The sequence below is a fragment of the Dasypus novemcinctus genome, chromosome 5, assembly GCF_030445035.2.
Source record: "Dasypus novemcinctus isolate mDasNov1 chromosome 5, mDasNov1.1.hap2, whole genome shotgun sequence".
Classification (NCBI taxonomy): Eukaryota; Metazoa; Chordata; class Mammalia; order Cingulata; family Dasypodidae; genus Dasypus; species Dasypus novemcinctus.
The window spans coordinates 37,031,684-37,056,933 of NC_080677.1; the positions used below are offsets into that span (position 1 = coordinate 37,031,684).

Below are 25,250 nucleotides of genomic sequence, written 5' to 3' on the forward strand. Positions count from 1 at the left end.
TCCACCCAGCTCTCCTTTATGTAAAAATCTTACATAACCATAGACTATAAAAACTAAGAAATTAACAATGGGACAATACTATTAACTAAACTACAGACTTTGTTTGGATATCATCAGTGTCTCCATTAATGTTCTTTTTCTAGCCCAGTATCCAATCCAGGATCACACGTTACATTTATTTGTTATTTCTCCTTAGTCTCTTCCAATCAGTTTTTCATGACTTAGGCACTTTTGAAGAGCACTTGTCTTTCTCTTCAAGTTGAATGTTCCTCAACTTGGCTTCAGTGGACATTTTTTCAGGATCTGATTGAGGTTATGTAGTTTGGGGAAGGATAGGATGGGAGGTTTCCCTACTCAGTGCATTGTGTCAGAGCTACAAGATTTCTTCATGTGTTACTGGTTACCATTACCTGGGTCACTTGGCTAAGCTGGTGTTTGCCAGGGTTCTCCTTAAGCTTATTATTTTCCCTTCATAGTTTCTAAACATCTGAAGAGGGATGCTTTAAGGTTATGCAACTACCTATTTCTGCTTAAACTGTTGTCTCCTAATTTTAACATCCATCAGTGGATTCTATTTGCCGCAATTATTACTGTGTGGTGGGGAAATGACTTTCTACATCTCTCAGTCCTTCTATATTTGTTCATTGGAAATCTTCTGTAAAGAAGACTTATCAATTCTTTCTTTTTTTAATTCTTTTTAAAAAAATTTTAATTTTTTTAAAAGATACATAGATCACAAAAAATGTTACATTAAAAAACATAAGGGGTTTTCATATAACGCCCCCTTACCCCCCCCCCCCCCCCCCAACCCAATCCTCCCATATCAACAACCTCTTTCATCATTGTGGCACATTCAGTACATTTGGTGACTACACTTTGGAGCACTATGGCACCGCATGGATTATAGTTGTTTACACTCTTGCCCAGTACATTCAGTGGGTTATGGCAGGATATATAATATCCAGCGTCTGTCCCTGCAATATCATTTAGGAGAACTCCAAGTCCCGAAAATTGCCCACACATCACATCTCTTCTTTCCTCTCCCTGCCCTTGGCAACTCCCATGGCCACTGTCTCCACCTCAATGATACAATTTCTTCCATTGCAAGAGTCACAATACTTCTACAGTAGAATACCAGTAAGTCCACTCTAATCCATATTTTATTCCTCCATCCTGTGGACCCTGGGATAATGATGTCCACTCCACCTCTAAATCAAGAGGGGGTTTAAATCCCACATGGTTGATGCATATGATTCTCCTGCTTGCAGTTGTAGGCTCTCTCGGTTCTCTGCTGTGGTGGTTAACTATCTTCACCTCCATGTTAGCTGACCTGGGTAAGTCCAGTGAACCGGAGAGTAAGTGTTACAACTCTGCTGAGGCTCAGGGCCCAGCTGGCACATGGACAGTCCAGAGATTTAAGTCTTCTGAGTATACACCAACCCCAGTGCCAACCACAGGTTCAGTAAAAGTGACAAAAATGGCATGTGTAGAAAGGTCACATTTGAGTCCCACTCCATCACACTCAGTCTAAGAGACTTCAAAAAGAGTCAGGAGTCAGCAGAGGGGTCATGGCTACGCACATCTCAGCAAGATCCCAGAGATAGCCAAAGTAGGTACAACCCCAGGTACTGGTGCTCCTGAGGGCTATGGAGACACACGGGCTCTACAGTCAAGGCAGATGGCTCTGGAGTTCAGTGCCTTGCCAGCGGGCCCTACTTTGGAATTCTTTTTCATTTATTTATTTGGTTATTTATTTATGGTATGAAAATTTATGGTATTAGTACTTATTTTTGAATGTGGACCTTATAATTCAATACTATAATTTATTTCGTTGCTCAAGTTTTTCCAGCTTTTCAAATTGGCTCCTGTGCCTTTTTTATATAACCCCACTTTTTTTTTTTTTGGTAACAATTCCTGACTTTCTGGCACCATAATATATTCCAGGTTGATCTTATATTTTTTCTGCCCTGACCCCAGAATCAGCCTGTTCTCCAAAGAGTCATGGCTTCTTTAATTGGAGAATGGTAACTAGAAGCCAAGATCTGAGCGGTACATATACTCATTGCTACTGCTTCTAGTCTCTCTAATGTTTACCAACTCATATTTACACACACCTCAATTTGGGCTAATATAAACTAAGGTGTTAATGACTGATAAGGATTTAGTGAGGCACTTCCTGGGGGAGGGATTAAAATGTCTGAGGAGCTCTGTTATGGCCTACCTATTTTGCTGAGGCCTCAGCTCAGTCCCAGGAGGATCCAAGCTCTTCACCAAAGGAATTCCCAAATATCCATGAGGAAGATGTAGAAGAAATTCAAAGGTTCTTGGGGTGAGGCCAGGACAATATATCTTGGTTGACTATTTGGGTTTTTCCTAAGCAATGTTTGTCCTGAAGTTGAATACACAGATGGAAATGTGCACAAACCACAAATTCTCAGCTGAATGAACTTTCACCAATCCGCTATCCTGACTTGCAACGCGGGAGACTAGTTTGGGGCTGCCTGGCCGGCTTTTAATCAGAATTAAAATGCTGATATTTTTCCTCCACAAATTACCTGGCAGTTCCCTGAGAAGTTTCTTCTCAAAGTGACTTCCTTGAGGCTTTCTACTTAAAAGCAGATTTCTATCCTTTTGAATAAAATTGGCAAAAGGAAACAAGTCTGAGCCACAGAAAGGGATCTGATACATAAGGGGGCTTCTGGAATGCTGGCGGGTGCTTAATGGATTGGAAAACCTATAATTATATTTCCTCAGAAGTCTTTTTTCAAGACCAGATAATGACAGCAAATACTAGCATTTACCATGTGCCAGGTGTTCAAAGCATTTTACGTTTATTAACTCATGTAACCCTTGCGACAGCCCTAGGAGGCAGTATCACCATTTCACAGAGGAGGAAATGGAGGCACAGAGTACTTCAGTGAGTAACTGGCTCAACATCTCACGGCCAGTAAGTGGTAGGACTGGAATGTGAACTCAGGCAGTTTGGCTCCAGAATCTGTGCTTTTAGCAACCATACTGCTCAGCCTGCCTCACAGAAGTGGTAGGGTATCCTCTGACAGTTCTGTCCTTAAGGCTGGAAATGTAGTTCTCAAATCATCCCCCTTGCTTTCCTAAGTAGATTTTCCATTACCTTTCACAATTGGTTGGACAAGTGAGTTTTGACTTTCCTTGTATTGTCAATTGGGCCTAGGTCAGAGTCTAGGCTGATGTTGTTAAAAAACACCTCAGTTGTCTGAGGTGAAAAGTGATTTAGTAGAACAAGCCCTCAGTAAACTGGAGAATGGCCTTCCAGACAGCAGTCAGTGGACAAAGAGGGAGAGAGAGGGTGCTGGGTAATGATCTGAGCCGGAGGTCTCCAAACTTACTGGAAAGGGGATTGCGGCTAATGAAGCACTGATTTCTCATTGCAGCCAATAAATCTTCCTAATGGCATTTCAAACACATTGTTCTAAATTTAAATATTTTAATATTAATTTATTCTAATGCCAAGTGGATAATGAACGACACTAGCAGCTGAATTAAAAAGAGAAAAGAAAAAAAATCATAGGCAAATCCTTGCAAATTCTCCATTCCCGGAGCCAAGCCATGGGATAAGTAAAAAACATTCCATCAAAACTCATTTCTTTCTTAGTTGGTAAACAACAATGCTAAAAATCACAATAATTATAAATGACTATTAAAACGTCAGTGTTGTGAGGAAGGCATAGCTGGCTGTTTCTCAGAGAGCTCAAGTTTTGGCCATTAGCACAGTACAATGACATGAACTAATACCGATTTTTTATTATGCATCTGGCACTTTCCATCTCATTGATTCCCTCTAACGGTCACATGAACAGGTGCTCTTTATCTCCATTTCACAGATGAGAAAGCCGAGGTTTCATGACTTAGTGCACAACTTAAATTAAATGTTGGGCCTGTGTTATATCTGACTCCGGAACTGGTCTTTTAACCACAGCATCTCGTGACAGGTGCATCGTGAAGTCCAAGCTGCCACTGCAGAGACTCATTTTGTTCTCAAAGAGAGACAGTGGGAAGTGGAGGTTTGGTCCAGTGGCCCGGGACTGTGGGAAATGTGAGCATCCTGGGACAATAAACTGTACCAGAGTTGGCGGAGGTCAGTCAAACGCTGGAGAAGTGCCCAGAGAGTGCACCTAGTGGCTGGAAGAAATGAACAACTATGCCAGGCACTGTCACTTGGAAACCACAATGTCAGAAACCGAGGTGACCCTCTTCAGACCTGCAATTTATAGTCAAGTGTCCCGAGTTGACATTCAGAGTGAGTGGTGAGAAATGCCTCAAATCCAGGGGTGGCATGAGAAGTCCAGCGCAGCTACCTGTCCGTTATTGCGGAGCTGAAACACCCAAGAGAGGGACCCCAGTTATTACTTCTCAGCTCTCAATGCATTTTTTTTTTTTTTGGAATAGGTGTGTTTCTTTATTATGCTGTTCACAAGAATGAATGACACATTAGCACTGTCTTTCTGATGTGATAAAGAGTACACCTGACCCACACTGTGGCAGGAAGTAGGGGTGAGGCCCCTCAAAGCTGGTACAAAGTGTCCGCTGAAGAAATCCTGTTACCAAAGAGGGCAGCAATCTCTGCTTCACGTTCTAGCCAGTCTCCATGACCTTCCCAGAGTTCTTCATTCCAGCACCAGCTGACCCTCTTTTCCTTTGTCACTCCTGACTCTGTTGAGGCCAAGGTCTCCTGGCCCAGGCTGCCTCCAGAACCCTATGGCACATCTCTTTGGTCTACTGCTGCCCTGCTGCCCTCAGAGGCACCGTGGGGGCTGGTGGGAGAACATAGCCTCACATTACCAGAAGCAGTGGGCTGACATTAGTAACCGATGCTTGGAGATATGTCTAACAACCTCACAGAACACATGCTTTGCCGCCAAATGACCCAGAGTTCCCCAGAGAGTGAAGGAAGCCCCTTGATCATTTAAAAATTTTAGGAATGATTCCGTATGCCAGCACAAGGGACATGAAGCAGGCAGTGTTTCCTTCCTTCACACTTCCTGGATGCCTGCAGGCTGGAGGTATCCAGGAAGCTAGAGGGTGACAGCTGGAACCAGATCTCTCTCCTGGCTCTTCCCTGCCTCTGCAAGTGGCCACCATTCTGCTTCTCCTACTGGGTATTAGTTCATTTTCAAAAGGAAGGAGAAGAGGATTGGGGAAGGGGGAAGAAAAAAAGCCTGTAAAACAAGACAAAAACAATACATCAATCCAAAAATCAATTCAGGACTACAAGATTTTATAACAAGAAAAAGTAGCTGAAAACACTACAAGCCTACACAGACAATACGTGATACACTACCCCGGGGGGAGCAGTCAGCTGGGAGAGCAGCACGGAGGCCAGGGGTTTACACTAAGAGCCTCTCAAAGGACTGTGGAATGAACTGGATCTGCTGCTTCAGCTTGATGGGGACAGAGCAGGCGATGACAGGCCTGGAGACCCCCACCCCTCGGGCCTGCTTGGAGCCCAAACACGCAGGCATGTTCCTGTCTTCACATAGCAGTGGGCGTGTGGGATGCTCTCCAGGGCCTCAGCGTCTGCAGCCATCAGGATGAACTCCGAGAAGCCTCTGTCGAGGGTGTTGGTGGGCTCACTGTCTCCCTCAGGAAGCTGCTCGTAGTTCCGTGATCGCTGAACAAGGTCCAGCAGCTTCTTGGCGAGGTGGGCATCTGCGAGGGCGCAGGCTTTTGGACTGACATCGGCCTGAGTCATGGCTGTAGTTCCGGGGTCTCGTTTCTCCTCGAGGGCAGCCTTCGTCAGAGGAGGAGTGCTCTCCATGTCCTTTTCCATTGCGTGCTCTGATCATCAACGGATTCCTTTCAGTGTGTCTCCCTTGAAGTGAGCATGCCAAGCTGAGGGCTTTGGAGGGACACTGCAGGAGGAAGAGGTGCACCTGCCTTCCTGGGGTGAGCCAGGGGTTGGTGGTGGGGGTGTGAGGGCGTCTGGTGAGGCGAGCCCAGAACGTGGTCCCTCTGCACCTTGCAGCCTGGACCTGGTGACAACCTCTCTGGAGTTGCCTGAGGCAAGCATGCTCTGAAAATCCCATGCTGTCGCCTCCCGGACTGCACAGTGCACCCACAACATGCATGGCTGACTGCTGGTTTGGCTGTCTTCATTCCCGAGAGTGGCCTATTCTTTATCCAGACCAGCCCCCCAGCAAATTTCTCAGCTATCTGGTGGCCTGAACCACATGTTCTCCATCAAAGTCTGACCCTTCCAAGTTTGACCTTCCTTGGGTAGCCCCTCAGCCCCAGGGTTCCATACAGAGTCTCCTTATATCTGAGAGGTACCCTTTTACCACAGTTAATGATTCTTTGTATTAAACTCCCCCACGTTGAACCTACTGTGTGGTTTCTAATTCTGAATGGACCACCCATAGACCTCCCCTCACACCTGAGCCACATTATGCTGTCATGGTGGGAAACCTGGGCACTGCTGAACAACTTCCAGAAAGGCTCAAAACCACTAGATACCAACCAAAATGGAAAGAGATTTGAAAGCAATACTGAGAAGGAGGATTCAGGCTTTCCTCACTGCAGATATGAGGGGAGGGTTGCAGAGCCAGTGAATGAATCCTGCAGGCAGGCGTCATCCTGGGGGTAAAGATGGAGGGTGACAGTACAAGTCAATGGCATGGATTGCAGAAGAGGACATTGGTTGAATAATCCTGGCAGAATAATGGGCTGGCAAGATATTGGGAAGGGTGGCACAGCCTGGCTCACTCTCCTTGTGCCAGGAGAAGGAGATATGCAAAGTACCCTAAGCAGGAAATATAGAAATAGTTTTCCTTTTTTTTTGTCATATGTAGCTATTTTGGCTAAAACAGACATTTTTATTTATTTATTTATTTTTATTTTTTTAAAAATTTATTTAATTCCCCTCCCCTCCCCCGGTTGTCTGTTCTCTGTGTCCATTTGTCTGTTCTCTGTGTCCATTTGCTGCGTCTTGTTTCTTTGTCCGCTTCTGTTGTCGTCAGCGGCACGGGAAGTGTGGGCGGCGCCATTCCTGGGCAGGCTGCTCCCTCCTTCGCGCTGGGCAGCTCTCCTTATGGGTGCACTCCTTGCGCGTGGGGCTCCCCTACGCGGGGGACACCCCTGTGTGGCACGGCACTCCTTGCGCGCATCAGCACTGCGCATGGGCCAGCTCCACACGGGTCAAGGAGGCCCGGGGCTTGAACCGCGGACCTCCCATGTGGTAGACGGACGCCCTAACCCCTGGGCCAAAGTCCGTTTCCCCAGACATTTTTAAATGATTGTAAAATCCAGCAGACGTCATTGTTCAGGTCACATTGCCATGGCACCCAACCACAATCTGGGGCATTTTGCCAACATGATCGGATCAAGTTCTAGGACGGCTCTTTTAAAGTTGAAACTGAAAACTTGAAGCCACATTCAAAACACAGCAAAGAAAGCCAATGACAGCTTCCTTTTCTTCCAGCTGATATCATCTTTGTCCATTCTGGCCAGTTATAAAATTAGAAAAATTTACAAAGTAAATGGCCAACAGCCCCTAAGCTTAAAAGTTGAGGCATTTTTCCGTCAATAGACTCATGAAATTGAATCAAACATTGTGCCTACACTCTAAAGGAGAGCTGACATTTACTGCACCGACCGAAGTGTACTTCAGAGCAAAGAGCAAGCAGGGCATTGAAGAGCAAGAGTCCACCAACCATCAACCATTGATCAACCATCAACCAACCATTGATGGTCCACCACCATCAAAGAGCACCACATCCACCAATATGACACACCCTGAGATGGTGCTGAGGGACAACGGTGTGGGCCAAAGTCACCTATTGGCAGATTCTCTCTTTCTTGAGTGTGCACTTATGTTCCAGGAGAGTGAAATCCCCACTTCCATCCCTTTCCAGACTTCTATATATTTGCTTAGGTTTAAAGTTGGCCTGATCTTCCCTTCCCCGCATCTGGACTATATCCTGTCTTGTGGTGTGCTGGTAAATGTTTAACAACTGGCTCTCCAAAATGACAAAGTTTGGTTTGTAGAATTTACTGATTTCTTAGGTATAACTATACCACTGCTGCTTTCACGCTAGCGACTGGTCATTGAATGCTGACTTGGGAAGAGATTTACACAACTGGCTCTTGCAAGCCAGTGTGAGCAGTTCCAGCGTGCCCTCCCTCCAGGAAGCTTCCTCTGATGACAACCTGGTCTGGCCCCAGGATTGGTCTGGGTGCTCCCCTGAAATCCCATGCATTTCTCTTTCATTGCGCCTAGCACATATAGCTGTCATCTGATATGCTTATTGAATGAATAAGGGTATCTCCCTTTTGCTTTCAGCTAGACTATATTGTTTAATGTTCTTAAAAGTAAGACTTAGCTAAGCAACCTATTGGAATGGCTCACCTGGACTTGTTATAGACAGAGCTGTGGACAATTAGCTGGGTAAGGGTTTGTTCAGGATGGGAAATGACTAGAGAACTGGTTTCTCCAGCTGGTTCTTTGTGGCACAGAACCTGAAGATTTCAGTGTGTGTAATTACAATGTTTTTAAACCTCATCTGTTTTCTTTATCTAATACCATGCCATTATATAGTGCAGTTGACTTTGCACGTTTAAACCTCGATTTATGAGACTTAAAAATTTCCCATAGAGTTGCTGTTCTCAAAACCTGTCGGCAACTGCCAGTTTTACTCACATGGAAAAACTGAGTTACTAATGTATGCTGGCATTAATTAGATATGTGATGAAACGTCAGACTAAAAAAATAACTAGTTCTTTCTTCATTTCTTGCAAATAGGGTATATCATAGAATTGTAGAATTTTAGAGTTGAGACTAATGCACTAGAGAAGTGCCTGCTACAGGAATGAATTCCCTAGTCTGTACCAGGGAGACAGTCAGTCACCCCCCACAAGGCACCCATTCTCCTTACCTTGGCATTCAAGGCCCTCCATGTCCTGGGCTCAACCTTTTAATCCCTAAAGTGACTTTCTCACACTGTGTGGCACTCTTAGGGTGCAAAAGGGATACGAATGGGTAATTGTAGAAGGTCCAGCCTTTTTGGCTTCCTAATTTGCCTTTATTTTTTTCTACCCTCAGTTCAAAATCAGAGCCAGCCCTTTGATTGCTTTCCTGTCTATAGTGACAGAAAGTTAAGTCCTCAGTATCAGAATGCCAAGTCTACCTCTCAGATCTAGGTTAAAAGTCCTCATCTTACAGCACCCAAATTTCTAATTGGTTGACCCTCTGGATTTTTCTAAAGGAATTTATATGAACCAGCCTTTTCTTAACAAAGGTGTCAGGGTCAACATTCGTGAGAAGTCCTCCAGCCTCACACTGCAATAGAGCAGGGGTTCTTAACCTTTTTTGCTCCACAGACCCCTTTGCCAGTCAGGTGAAAACCATGGACTCCTGAGTAAGTCCACATTATAGTGTATTATTTAATAAATATATCACACCCACGCCAACACATCCCCACAAGAACAATGTGAGTTTTTCAAAAATTTCAGTTCAAGTTCATGAACCCCTTGTTAGAGCAGGGGTTTTTAACCAGGGGTCCAAGAGCTTGAATTGAAATTCGAAAATACATTATTCTTGTGGGGACGTGTTGATGCGAGTGTGATAAATTTATTAAATAATACACAGTAGAGTGTGGACTTAGTAAGGGGTCTGTGGTTTTCACCTGACCGGGAAAGGGGTCCATGGAACAAAAAAGGTTAAGAACCCCTGCTCTAGAGCAAGTGTTCTCAACCATTATTGTACATCAGAATCACCTGGGACAATTAAGAAAAAAACACAGGAACTCATCCCACCCCAGTTCTGAATCAGCTAGTCTGTGGTGGTGCCTGGAAAATGTATGGTTTAAGTCTCCTCTGGTGATTTTGACATGCAGCTGGCGTTGGGAACCTCTGCTAAGGGATCTGGAAGGTTTCCTGCACTTAGCTCTGTTATCTCTTCTAACCAACATTCCTCTGGCACTAAGTGGTCAGATCCTTTCTGACCCCTTCTTGGTCTAAACAAGACTCTATTTACCCTTCTCTTATCAGTTGCCATCTCTAAGGGTTGTGCTGGGGCTCCAATTTCCCATTTTTTATGCCTCAGGGAATTAGGTTTTTCTTCCAGCTTCCCATATGTCCCCTTATGATCTACCATCAGCATCCATATTGGTCAAAAACAAGCATACGTAAAAACCCAGTTTGAGTCTTAATCAACACGTGGAATAGATTACAGCTGTGATTCAATCAAGCTATCCAAAGGATATTTATAGAGAGCTTTTGTGCACACCAATTCTTGGGCCATCCCTGGAGTTACAGAGATGAATACAAAGTTTAGTCCCTGCTTTCAGGGAACTTAATGTTGAGAGGGGAAAAAAGATAGCCATGCACATATTTATAAGGTGGGGAAGGATAGTTGCTATTGGTGTGCTTAAAGTGGTATTGTCTCACCATTGGTTTTTTTTTTTTCTTTTTCGAAGGTACCAGGGATTGAACCTAGGACCTTGTACACATGTAGCAAGTGTTCAACCACTGAGATACACCTGCTCCTTTCACCATTGATTTTTTTTTCCTCTTCTTTATTTTCTTTTAAATTTTACATGAAAAAAATATGAGGTCCCCAAATACCCTCCACCCCACCCATGCCATCCCTCCCACATCAACAACCTCTTCCATCATTGTGGCACATCCACCACACCCGGGGAATACATTCTGGAGAACCACTGCAGTACATGGACAGTGGTCCACATTGTAGTCCACACTCTCCCCCAGTCCACCCAGTGGGCCCTGACAGTCACCACAGATTTTTAAACAGATGTCTCCCCTGGAAGTTGGGAAAGACAATCTGATTCTATCTCAAAGTTTCCATAATAAATTCCAACCCTGAATCCCTTGCTTTGGAAATCTTCAACTTCAACAGTTGACCTGGCAGAAGGGAAGGAGAATATTTAAATGGTTTAGGGTATTCTTAAAATATTTGTTTGCCTTATTAGGGACAAGGGATCCTTTTAGAATATTTGAAATATGTTATTCTTGATCAAAACATGGCTACATAGGTGTATATTTATGCAAGAATTCATCTATTTGTGCACTTTAACATATATATATATATAATGTGTATGATATATTGTATATAATGCCTTCATGAAAAACAAAAACTAAACTAAAAAGTAATGCAAATATAAAATAAAGAAAGAGTTGTGAGTAATGTCTTGAAACTGTAAACAAGAGCCCCCTGGCTAATTCCTGTGGCCCCATCCATCTCAACAGTGCCAAGCAACATGAACATGGTATTTTACACATCTTCCCTGAGGCTGACAACTCTAAGTAGGCTCCCAGGCCTCTGCAGTGTTCGCGGAGAGAAGCTGAGGGAGGGGATGAGAAGCCGGGTGGCTTTCCTTAAGTACACAGCCAGCCACTTAGTGGTGGAAATGGAAAGACCTCAGACTTCTATTTCCAGACAGTGCAGTGTCTGCCCATTGTGTGACCTTTCAGAGTCTTTTTGTCTAAAGACATTTGAGGTGAGTAATGCGGTGTTTTAGAGAACATGGCCAAGAATTTCATACAAGTGGAGCCAACAGAGAATGATTTTGAAATAAGATCGTGTCACAGTTGGTTGGCACTGACATGATTTTTTTTTTCTTTTCCCTCTTTAGTAATGTCTTCTTGACTTAAAGACTGACGGGGAGTTGGTAAAAAGGGGAAATTGGTGCCAATTTGGTGACTGTATGAAACCATCTCACATCAAAATAGAGTGCAGAAATAGGAGAAATCAAAATAGTTTGTCCCTGGCACCCTGCCTACCTCCTCTTCTCAGGTAGTAGTCGAAGGAGACAAAGCTCAGAAATAAAGCAGTTTCCAAGATGTCAGGATGAGCAACTTCCACAGAGACAAATAAATATCATGTCAAGAATCCTGGTTGTACTTCCTGATCATGTGAGAAAATGGGTGCCGTATACACTCACAGAAGAAACAAAGTCAAGATTTTGTGAGCTTGGGTTAAGAGTCTCAGCCCTGAGATGGAGTCATTTAGCTTCTAATTACTCTGCATGTTTTACACTGAGACCAAAGGAATCAGCTTAGGGTCCAGGTTAGTTACTGTCAATGTATTGATTTGCAGATGGTAGAGAGTAAAAAATCATTTCTCCATTGTCTGGACTCATTTAATAATTTATACTTTTTTATTTTTAACATTGGTGCCAGTTGTTAATTTATTGCCTCTCAACTCCAAACCTACCCCCCTTTTGCCCTGTGTTGTGATCCTGGAGCTTGACTCTGCTGATTTGATTTCTATTTTGGCTGCTGGTCCACTGTAGTCCAATGTGAAGCTCTGTCAATAGAGGGCGCTGGAAGGAGACTGCAGAGAGGAAGGGGAAGAGGGACCCATTCTTTCCCTGTGGTGGTTCCCATGCCGTGGTGAGCAAGTCCTTGTGCAGAGGGTCCCAGCAATGTTCACCACAGTAGTGATGGCTCTCATCAGGCTGCAGTGAGAGCTGTAAAGCCAATTTCTTCCTTACTGCAACAGTGAGCCTCTCAGCCTTGCCAGTCCCTCCTCTAAGTTGCCAAGTTATTTCCTTGTTCAACTTTCCCTCAGCCTTAGAAATGTTAGTTGCTTTCTTTAGTGACTACCTCTATTATACTTTGGAGTTCTCTTTTATCTCTTTTAGTAGTTAGCCATCTTTTGCCTGGTTAACAATTCCTTATACTAGATTTCCCCTGTTCAAATTACTAAAAGGGTTTCTGTCTCCTGACTGGTCCCTGACGTGTGCTATGGGTTTGTATACACATCCCATTGCCCCTTAAGGAGCCTCTGTGCTCTTGGATCCTAGGGAAACAGTCTTCCAGCTGGTACGCTGGATTGAATGTATTTAAGGGAATTCAATTCCAGATCCTAGACTTCCACATGTACTCTTTCCTAATATCATAGGCCTGAGAATATGCCTGCAGGGGGATGCCAACAGGAAGGTTTTCCTTTTCCAACTCTCCTTCTGCTTTCAAAAAAAAGGCATAGGGAAGCATCTACAGGACCTTGCAATAGGAAATGGATTCATGAACTTCACACCTAAAGCATAAGCTATAAAAGAAAAAATAGATAAACAGGACTTCCTCAAAATTAAAACTTTTTCATCTCAAAGGAATTTATCAAGAAAGTGAAAAGACAGCCTACCCAATGGGAGAAAATATTTGGTAACCATATATCTGATAGGAGCCTAATATCCAGCATATATAAAGAAATCCAGTATCTCAAAAATAAAAAAGACGAACAACCCATTTAAAAAATGGGCAAGAGATTTGAACAGACACTTCTCCAAAGTAGAAATACAAATGTTAAAAAGCACATGAAAAGGGAAGCGGACTTGGCCTGGTGGACAGAGCATCTGTCTACCACATGGGAGGTCCAAGGTTCAAACCCCGGGCCTCCTTGATCCGTGTGGAGCTGGCCCACGCGCAGTGCTGATGCACGCAAGGAGTGCGCTGCCATGCAGGGATGTCCCCCATGTAGGGGAGCCCCACGCGCAAGGAGTGCGCCCTGTAAGGAGAGCCACCCAGTGCAAAAGAAAGTGCAGCCTGCCCAGGAGTGGTGCTGCACACACACAGAGCTGACACAACAAGATGACGCAACAAAAAGAAACACAGATTCCCATGCCGCTGACAAAAACAGAAGCGGATGAAAGAAGAACACGCAGCAAATGGACACAGAGAACAGACAACTGGGGTGGAGGGGAAGGGGAGAGAAATAAATAAAAAATAAATCTTAAAAAAAAAAGCATATGAAAAGATGCTCAACATCACTAGCTATTAGGGAAATGCAAATCAAAAAGACAATGAGATACCATCTTACACCTATTAAACTGGCAACTATTAAAAAACAGGACTACAACTGTTGGAGAGGATGTGGAGCAATGGAAACCCTCATCCACTGCTGGTGGGAATGTAGAAGGATCCAGCCATTGTGGAGGACAGTTTGGAGGTTCCTCAAAAAACTGGCTATAGATTTGCGATGTGACCCAGCAATTCCACTGCTGAGTATATATCCAGAAGAACTGAAAACAAGAACACAAACTGATATATGCACACCAATGTTCATAGCAGCATTATTCACTATTGCCAAAGCTTGGAATCAACCCAAATGCCTATCAACAGATGAATGGACAAACAAAATGTGGGATATACATATAATGGAATACTACTCAGTTATAAGGAGAAATACAGTATTAACACATGAAATAATATGGACGAATACTGAGAACCTTATGTTGAGTGAAGCAAGCCAGGCATTGAAGGCCAACTACTACCTGACCTTTCTGATATGAATTAAGCAAATCAAGCTGTCTCAGAGAGCTAGAGACTGGAAGATAGGCTTACAGGAAACGGGAGAGAGGAAGCTTGTAAGATGATGACTACATAGGCAAAATCTATGATACAGTGGAGGTAAGTAGTTGTGCAGTGAAGGACTAAGACAGGGGCATAGGGATACTATTGGGTGGGGCTTTGCAGGCTTGAGGGGGCTAGGATTGGGAGGATGGGTCAGATGGTCCATGGAATTGTGGGAGGGTTGGGGGGGAGCAGGTGAACAAGGGAGATTGTCAGGTATGTGATTGAAACTATAACGTTGCAAAAACTCTTTAGAAAATATAATAAGGAAGGGTTACTGGTTTAACCTGTTTGTTAGGGGGCATCTGGCAAAGGGTCCACCTGGGGTAGACTTCTAGGGAGTGTGGGAGTGCTCATCTTGTCATAGTGTGTTATATCAGTGGGTGGAGACCCGTACAATGAGTGGGAAGGTGTTTTACCCCCATCCTGGGGAGGTCCAATGTTCTCAAACAGAGGAGAGGGTGTCTCTCATGACAATGGGTGGCTTCCAGTGGGGGAGGACAGACTAGTGTGTCAAGCCCTCAGCATTGTTGCAAGTATCTAAGCATCTTGTCCTCCAAGCAGTGAATCCTGGTTGTCACTGTGGTCCCCGAGGGGAGGTGGAGAGAGGAATAGAATAGATGGAAGAGGGGAAAACTGGGGGGCAATGGAAGTGTTTCACAAGATTGTGCAATGACGGATACAGGCCGTGTTAAATTTCACCAAAAATTTATAAAATTGTATAGTCTAAAATGGAAACCATAATGTAACCAAAATTTTATAAAAATGTACAGTCTAAAATATAAGCCATAATGTATACCCTAATGAAACCATGGTTAGTAGCTATGTTTCAGTATCTGTACATCAATTGTAGCAAATATAACACCCACATGTAAAAAGATCATTGCTGGGGAAGGGGAAAAAGGGTTTGATGTTGGGTATATGGGCGTCCCCTATATTCTGTATGTGACTTTACTGTGACCTAAAATGATTTTGAAGATATGATAAATTCATTTAAAAGGAAAAAAAAGAATGTATATACTGAGGAAGAAATGGAAGAGATTGCCTTGACACTGTACATACAGGGCAAAACCTACTACAGTGATAAAAGGCATAATGTCAAAAAAGTTTCATGATATTTTTCATTTTTAATACCCCAATCTGTTTTTTACTTTATTTTACTTTTTCTAAATTATTATGTATTCTATTTCTAATCTTTAAACCTATCATTACTATTTCATTTTCCTACTAATTGAATTTGGCAATATATTAGGCTTCATTTTTGAAGAAGTTTTGGATGACAGAGGGGTTCAACTATGGCAGGGGAGGAGTACTGGTGAGGGGTGTCATTGGTGGGGGATGCATGGGTGGGAGGGAGTTCTACAGGATATGCATATAGGGTATACAGATATGTTTGGATGTTCATTGGGTATTGTCATAGTGGGTAGAGTTACACATGACAACTGAGGGAGTGCTGAGTTCCCATCCTGCGGAGCTCTGTCACATTCCACAAAGGAGCAGCAACAGTCCCCCAAGTACAAGGGCAAAGACCAGTGAAGAAGGATGGTCCAATGATAGGTCCTTGATACTAATGACTATGCTTATGAGCCTGTGTGCTTGAAATTTCAACTAGGCCTAGAGCTGCAGGGTGCCTGAGAGTTACCTTCTGAAAGCCTCCATGGTTCTCAAAAGTGGCCACTCTCTAAGCCAAATTCAGCATGTAAATGCATTACCTTCCCCTCAGTGTGGGACATGACTCCTGGGGATGAGCCTCCCTGGCACTGAGGGATTATTACCAAGCACCAGTTGGTGATGCAACTACAAAAAGACCTTGAATAGAAGGGGAAAATGGTAAGGACAAATGAGTTTATGTGGCTAAGGGACTTCAAAATGAGTTGGGAGGGCATCAGCAGGGTCATGGTTATGCATGTCTCAGCAGGATCCCAGAGACAGCCAAAGTAGATATAACCCCAGGTAGTGGGCTAGGGAGGGCTATGGAGACACCCAGGTCCTACATTCATGGCAGATGGCTCTGGAGTTCAGTGCCTTACCAGTGAGCCCTACTTTGGAATTTGTGCTCCTGGATGTGATGGAGTTGGGACTCAGATGTGACCTCTCTACATATACCTCTTCTATCCCTTTTACTGAACCTGTGGTTGGCACTGGAGTTGGTGTATGCTTAGGAGACTTGACTCTCTGGACTGTCCATGTGCCAGCTGGGCCCTGAGCCTCAGCAGAGTTGCAACACCTACACTCCGGTTCATTGGATTTACCCAGGTCAGCTAACAGGGAGATGAGGATGGTCAACCACCATAGCAGAGAACCAAGAGTGTCTACCACTGCAAACAGGAGAATCCCATCCATCAGCCATGTGGGATCTAAGCCCCCTCTTGACTTAGAGGTGAAGTGGACATTGCCATCCCAGAGTCCTCGGGATGGAGGAATAAAATATGAATTAGAGTAGATTTACTGGTATTCTACTATAGAATTATTATGACTCTAGCAATGGAAGAAATTCTATCATCGATGAAGAGATAGTGGCCACGGGAGTTGCTGAGAGCAGGGTGAGGGAAGAAGAGGTGTGATATGGGGGCAATTTTTGGACTTGGAGTTGTCCTGAATGCTATTGCAGGGACAGATGCAGGACATTATATATCCTGCCATAACCCACTGAATGAACTGGGGGAGAGTGTAAACTATAATCCATGCTGTGTAGCAGTGCTCCAAATGTATTCTTCAAATGCAATGAATGTGCCACACTGATGAAAGAGGTTGTTGATATGGGAGGAGTGGGGGTGGGAGTTGTGGAGTGGGGTATATGGGAACCTATTATATTTTTAATGTAACATTTTGTGGATCTATGTATCTTAAAAAAAAAAAAAACATAAAAAAAGGCATGCACTATGAAGGACTGTTTGGCAGTTCCTAAGGAAATTGAATATAGGTTTGCTATGTGGCCTGGCAATACTATTACTGGGTATATACCCAGAAGAACTGAGAGCAGAGACACAAACAGACATCTGCACACTGAAGTTCATAGTAACATTATTCATGATTACCAAAAGTTGGAAACAACCCAGGTGTCCATCAACTGATGAGTGGTTAAATAAATTGTGGTGTATACACATGAAGGAATATTATGCGGCAGTAAGAAAAATGAAGTCGTGAAGCATATGACAACATGGATGAACCTGGAGGACGTTATGTTGAGTGAAGCCAGCCAGACACAAAAGGACAAATACTTTATGATTATGCTATTAGGAACTAAATATATTGTGTAAATTCATGGAGTTAATAATTAGAATGTAATTATACATCAGAAAATAGAAGGAAGGTAGAAAATAGAAAGCTGATGGTTAATCTGTGCAGAATTGGTAAATAGCTTGTTTTTTGAACAGAAATGGTGAAAGCATATCATAGTGTTTGTAACTAGCAGAGCTATTATGTGGGTATAACAGTAGTTGAAAGGGAAATTCTAAGGTCATGTATATTACTAGAAGGAAAGCTAAAAACTGTAACATGGGACTGTGTAAGACAGTAAAACCTCATGTAAAACACGAATATGGGTGATATTGCATATGTAAGACTGTTTCTACAAAATATAAATACAAATTTCCTAGAGAGAAGGAAAAAGAATAACAGCTATGTACAGCAGGGAAAACATAGAGAGATTGAGAGGTGAGTTTTGTTCGTTTTTTGTTTATTATTATTGTTAGAATAATGAAAGTGCTCTAAGAATGATTCAAATGATAAATACACATATATGTGATTATACTGAATACCATTGCTTGTACACTTTGGATGGATTTATGCTTTATTAATATGTATCAATAAAATTTATTTATTAAATAATATTTTGTAGATAATTTGTCACTAATAATAAAGAGTGGCTGTTTCTGGACTTTAAAAAAGAAAGGCATGCTGTGTTTGTGTGTATCTCTATAAATGAACATATGCACCACATTGAAATTACTCAGTGTTTATCTCTATGTGTATAGATATATGTTCATGTAAATCTCTTTCCTTTTGTTTACAACTATACTTAAAAAAACACCTCAAAGTAGTTCTCTTGGATCTAGATTCCAAGCAATCCATGTTTTTTAGTATGTTCTGTACATGGTTAGCAGACAACACCAGTATCAGCTATCTATATTTGCCTCTAAGTAATGATGATTTATATCATCACATCAGTGTGTGCTGTTACCTGCAAGAATAATATCATAGCATGACCAAGTAGTTCCAGAAGAAGGAAAAGGATTTCTTTAAGTTCCTGGGACTACAGGTTTCCATGATAAACAGGGAGTTTATTTTGAGGATATCAGTCACTTTGGGGGTTGCCATGTACAATGAGATTTGTTATCATGATACTCTTGCGTGGTAGTTTGAAAAGATACTACTAGTACACAAAAAGCATCCCAGCTCTCTGTTGCTGTCAACTACTATTGGATGATCAGTTAAATCTGTGATAGTGGTTGGGCATTGTTAAATGTTTTTAGAAAAACTTGTGAATGAAAATGAACCCACATGTTTCATGTGAAGATGTTGAGCCATTTCTATCATGCATTCCTGAATCATGACAGAAAATTTTGAAGAATAAAAGTAAAATAATCAAAATGTTAAAAAAAAAAGGTATGCCTCTTATCTCCCCAATTTTATGGTGCATTGCCAAAAATTGTAATATATTTATGTTGCTTTGATTATCTTTGTTTTAATAATGATTTTAATAGTAACTCAATCCAGAAGAAATATTTTAACTTATAAAGCCTTAGACTTACAGGAAATTTTAAAAAGTAATATTTTAATTAACACACAAAATATTGTTGCAGACAATTATGATAGGATAATTAATAAAACACATTTAAGCATAAAATACATTACAAAGGGGTAAAATTGGGGAAAATGGAACAGAAATATGAGTTTAAGGTGGAAAGGGAACAACTACATTTTCTTGCTATTAAAAGGCTTTTGGCTCAATCAGATGAGTTCCCATCTATCATATGGGAGGCCCTCAGTTCGTGTCCCAGGGCCTCCTTGTGAAGGCAGACTTGCCCTCATGCTGTAGAGCGCCGCCTGGCCCACAGACACCGTGGAGAGCTGACTCAGCAAAAAGATGACTCAACGAAAAGAAGGGAGACAAGCAAGAACACAGAAGAGCCGGCAGCAAATGAACACAGAGAGCAAACAGCAAGCAAGCCACAAGGGGGGAGGGAAAAATAAATACAGACACAGAAGAATGTACAGTGAAATGGACACAGAGAGCAGACAGCACACAAAAAATCACAAGAGGGGGCGATAAAAAAAAAGGTTGTTGGGAACCGATGTGACTCAAGAGGTTAAGCGTTGGCTTCCCACATGAAGGGTCCCAAATTTGGTTCCCAGTGCCTCCTGAAAAAACACAAACAAAAAAATCAACTCAGAGAAACCTATGTGGCTCAGTAGTTGAGTGCCGAGTTCCCACATATGGGGTCCTGTGTTCAAGCCCTGGTACCGAAAAAAAAAAAAAAAGGTTCATGTTTTTAAAATTTGGGGTGATTTAACATATAATTGCTATTATTTTTCTATGTATTTTGATGGATACATTAAAAAGTATCCAAAATCACTTTTATTTAAATAGTCAAGATTGACTACATGCCAGAATCATATTACTTGCAATTTTTAAACATGGAAGACAAACTTTAGATCACGTCTTTCAAATGTTCAAAGTTCATGTAGTTTTCGAAAATTGTTTTAGGAAGCACGTGAGTAAACCAAGTTGTCTTACTTAAAACACACCATAAAGAAAGACTGACTGACTTACTGACTGAATATGGGAATCAGTAATTGAAAGCAAAAAATCCCTCCTAAATTGAATGAAAGTGACACCTCCCATTTCCTTTCTCAGGTTCCCTTTCTCAGCTTCTGTTCCTCCTGGGACACACACGTTGAAAATGGAAGAAACCAGAAAGCTCCTGATGGCAAGGCCCAGATCAGGAGCCAGCTCTGCCAACGTCTCTTTTAACGTCTTTGTTTCAGAATGACCTGTGGCTGAGTGAATGAATGGCTTATGAGAATACATTTCCTTTATGCTTTGTTTCGTGACTTTATTTTGTCATCTGTAAAATAGATTTAGAAATTTCATTAGCAAAAGTTGGCTTATTCATTTTACCTTTTGGCAGGAAATAAAGGTGGCCTAGTAGAACACTGGCCTTGGAGTCAGAAGTCTGAAGTTGAAGCTCTGGTTCTACTAGTGACTGGTTGCGTGCCATTTATCAAATGCCTTCATGTGTCTGCACCTAAGTTTCCTCATCTGCGGAAAGGGGATGGGGATAACTATGTGTGAGCCTGAGATGAAGTGGTACATATAAACATGCTTAGGACACGGCAACCCTCAGTAGATGTTTGTTGAAGCTCAAGCTTGAGTTGGTAATGAACTTTGGGTATATCCACCTTTCCCGGCTCCAAGCTCTGCCAGTGACTCTCCCACAAATTAGACTAGATGGCCTTCCAGGGCTGCACATTACCACAGGTTCTGATCTCAGAATGTACCCAAACCGTTTTAATGCAAGTGTGGTGGTTTGAGATTATTTTATGAATCTCAAAAAGAGAAAGATTATGTTTGTAAACTATTCCTCTGGGTGTGATACCCTTTGATTGCATTAAATTCAATTGAGGGGCCTTTATTTAGATTACTTTGTAAGATTGATTTAGGGTTTTGACTGGACTAGTCAGTGTGGTATGCTCAGGTTGAGTCCCCACCCCCTCGCTGAGTCTGATATAAATGGACTCACACAGACAGAGAACAAAGGGAGCCAGCATATTGGATTCTGCAATGAGAGAGAGAGGATTGCTTAAGCATAAATCCCCCAAGAGACTGCACCCACGGAGGAGCTCAAGAGGAGACCGGCCCTGCTACATGCCTGATAGCTCACAGCTGAACTTGGCAAGTGTGTGGTACAGCCAAGACTGATAGAGGAGGCCAGGAAAGAGACAAGCCCTATGCCTGGTTGCTCATAGCTGAGCTCCAAGAGATGGTAGGTTCTGAAGGCAGAGACCTCCACAGACTGGCAACCATTTTGCTCCATCACTTGGCAACAATGCCAGGATCACCAGCATCTCTGCTCGTACCTCAATCTGGACATTTCATGGCCTTGGGACTGTAAGCTTTTACCCAAAATAAATCCCCTCTATGAAAGCCAACTCATTTGTGGTACGTTGCATCAACATCCTTTTGGCAAACTGAAATGGCAAGTATGTGGAACATTTGATCATTGCACATGAACGATGTCTTAGCTTGCCAGGATTCCATGACAATATCACACACTATTGCCTGGCTTAACAAGAGAAATTTGGCTGGCTTAACAACAGGAATTTTGGCTTATGGTGCAAAAGGCTAGAAGACCAAAATCAAGGCATTGGCAGGGTTTGCTTTCTCCCCAAGGGCTGTAGCATTCTGGTGCCAGCTCGCCACAATCCCTGAGGTTCCTTGGGTGGCACCTCTGCCTCCCATCCCATGGCAATCTCTCCATCCTGTGTCTGCTCCTCCAGTTTGGTTGACTTCTGGTTCCTCCCTGTGGGTTTCTCTGACTTCTCTTTCTAAGGCCTCCAGTAATGCAGATTAAGGTCCACCCTGATTCAGTTGGGCCACACCTTAACTAAAAGCAACAACTTCAAAAAATCCTATTTACAAAAGGTTCACACTCAAAGGGATGAGGATTCAGATGATGAAACTGTCTTTTGTTGGGGCTTTAATTCAATCCACCACACTCTTCCCACTTCATAGAAATGTTGCTTGTGCAAAGTATGCTACAAATGGCATACATTTGGGAGACATGTTTGTGGGCATTTCATTTTTAGAATCTATTGACATGGTCATTGTCAAGCATTTATTGAGAATCAATGAAATCATTATGTATTATTTAAAATAGCATACACACACACACACTCATACAAGTTGATTCTTTACCTAAACTGACAGAGTTCTATCACTAAACAGTGGAGGCAGCAGCTGACCTGGCATTTTCTAAGCAATACAGATCAATTGAAAAAAGAATTACTTGTGGGAATTGCCTATGAATAAAATTATAAGGCTTTGCCCATTACTGAAACATCAATGAATAAAAGGAAAAGTGACTGTGGTTGCACTGTTGAATCAGGTTAAGCAGCGTTAGAGCTGCTTCTACTCTGACTCCACCAGTCTTCTTTAAAATTACAGTTGGGGAAGCGGACTTGGCCCAGTGGTTAGGGCATCCATCTACCACATGGGAGGTCTGCGGTTCAAACCCCGGGCCTCCTTGACCCGTGTGCAGCTGGCCCACATGTAGTGCTGATGCGCGCAAGGAGTGCCGTGCCATGCAGGAATGTCCCCACGTATGGGAACCCCACATGCAAGGAGTGTACCCCGTAAGGAGAGCCGCCCAGCACAAAAGAAAGTGCAGCCTGCCTAGGAATGGCACTGCACACATCGAGAGCTGACACAAGATGATGCAAGGAAAAGAAACACAAATTCCCATGCCACTGACAACAACAGAAGCGGACAAAGAAGACTCAGCAAATAGACACAGAGAACGGACAACCAGGGTGGGGGGGAGGGGAGAGAAATAAAATAAATCTTTAAAAAAAAATAAAATCACAATTGCTCACTGAGCTCTTCCCACATTTATGCAAATATGAGAGATGGATTTAAAAAAGAGTTTATTGGTGCTCTCTGGAGAGTAAACCCTCAAGTCGTATTTCCATAAAGATTAAGAATCTCATTCCAGACCCCAATTAAACCAAGGGAAATAATTATTGCAAAGAGTCGGAGGAAAATTGAGTTCCTCCAACGTGCCAGCCCCGTGCTAAGTATTTCCCAAGATAGTGACTCTTTACTCCTCAGAGGATCACTGCGGGGTGTCATTTCTTCCACTTCCAGAAGAAAACACTAAGGTTCAGGGAGGTTGACTATGGAGCCAGGACTTCAGTCCTGGTCCTATCTGAAACAAAACCCATGCTCTTTCCCTTTCACCTTTGTTGACTCTAGTTTAGACTCGAAAAGGTGATGCTCAGAAAAGGATGGGCTATGGAGATGATATTATCATGAACATATATCAATGGCTATATAGATCATGGATATATATCAATGGAAGGATCCAGAGCAGTGGTTATCAAACCTGAATGCCCGTTAGAATACACTCTGTTCCAGAGTTTGCTCTCCTGGCTCCTAAGAAATCCTTTAAGGCTGTGTTTCTCAACCTTCCCTGGACTTCAGAATCACCTGGAGCCCTGTTAAAACAGATTGCCCGGCCCCATCCCCAGAGTTTCTGATTCTGTAAATCTGAAGGGGGCCTGAGGATTTGCATTTCGAACGAGTTCCCTGGGGCTGTTGGTTGGGGACCTCACCCTGGGAAAGGTCTTAGGGCATTATTTCTCAAGGGCAGACCCTACCCAGAGCACCCATGCGTGGACTGACATGCAGATTCCTGGGGCCTGGCCCAGATCTGTAGGGTCAGAGTCTCAGGGGCTGGGGACCAGGGCGCAGTTTTTTAAACAAGTGTTGCAGATGATTCTTCTAATTGCTGAAGTGAGAACCATTGTCTAATGAGTCTTTAAATTCTCCTTCATCACACATTTGAATATTGTTTCATCTTGAATGACAACTGCCCTGCAGAGCTCTGTTTACAAATGACCATTAGCTGTGGCGAGATTAGCTTCTGGTTATCTAAAATGCCGAGAAGGGATCTCTTCATAAATCAAACAAACAAAAAGGAAATATTTATCCACTGATTTTTTTTGGAAAGATTCTTCAATTGTGACATTTCCAACTCATCAGGGAGAAAAAGGCCTGCCTGATTAGGTGATTGTTTCATGTGCCCCCGAACAAATGAACTTACGGGGAGCATTACAAGAAAGGTCCCCCTTTCCTATCTCTTCCCCCCTCCTCCCTACTTGTTTTACCCTGAGCTATTCAGTTTCATCAACCCCTGTGAAAATAAAGCTCAAACTCTTGAGTTTGAAAGGGGTTTGGCTGCTTGGGGCCTGATTTTGTGTACGATCAGCTGGGAAGCTGATTACGTCTGTGGCTTCCTCAGTGCAGGAAAATGGCTACTGAAATGTCCATTCAAAGGCTGAGGGGAGGAAGCCAGGCCCAGCTGCGGATGTGCCCTGACGAGATGCAGGTGCTTCCCGCTGGCCCCCTGCCCCCCAGCTGTGGGCTCCCAAGTGAAGCCAGCTGACAAGAAGAGTATTTATAGCTGCTTTTCTGGCTGGTTCCTGCCTGTTTCTCACTGGTTTGCTTCCTCACACAAGAGCCTGCAGAGCCCAGTGCTACTGGCTGACAAGACACGGAAGAATTGGACGGCAGAGGGGGCCCAGCTGTCCCTCCTGAAGAGATGCAGGATTTAGCCCCCCTTAAAGGAAGTTATACATATAATGGAATCTCAAATGAGGGAGAAGGGAAAGAAATGAAGGTCACGAGAAAAGATTCCCCATTGTTCTTCCATTGCTCCCCAATACGCTGCTTGGCCCAGAGAATCCCACTCCTGGGAGGCCTGTGCTGCCATCAGCAGAACTGGTTTGTCATCATTCTGCTTGCGAGGAAGGCCCCTGCTTCCAGGGCCAGCCCGACTAAGGAAGAGCCTCAAAGTGAAACCAGCTTCACTTTCCGGACGATTAATGCAAACCTGTCAGCAGAAACAATAGCCTTTTTTCTTTTGTGTGTTCCTGTCTAGCCCTCTAGTTTACAAAAGACCGATCAAGCACAGCTCTCCGTCTACTCTGTGCCACGTGGAAGGCATGGGAGCTCGCTCAGGAGAGGAAATGCACGCCTAGGGGGGCGTCAAACTGTGGTTTAGGGGAGGGGCCACCGTGTCCCCAGACGTGGGAGGAGTACTGGGGAGCCCATGAAATATCTTGTCAGATTTTTACAGGGAGACATGGCATACTGAATGTAGCTTGTCAGTTAAAAGAGTCTA

The 25,250-nt window shown here is 43.2% G+C and overlaps 1 pseudogene; it reads right to left on the bottom strand.

Annotated features, from left to right (window-relative positions):
- Positions 1-5,363: 5,363 nt before the first annotated feature.
- LOC101431241 (NHP2-like protein 1 pseudogene) lies at positions 5,364-5,728 on the bottom strand (annotated as a pseudogene).
- Between the last annotated feature and the right edge of the window lie 19,522 nt (positions 5,729-25,250).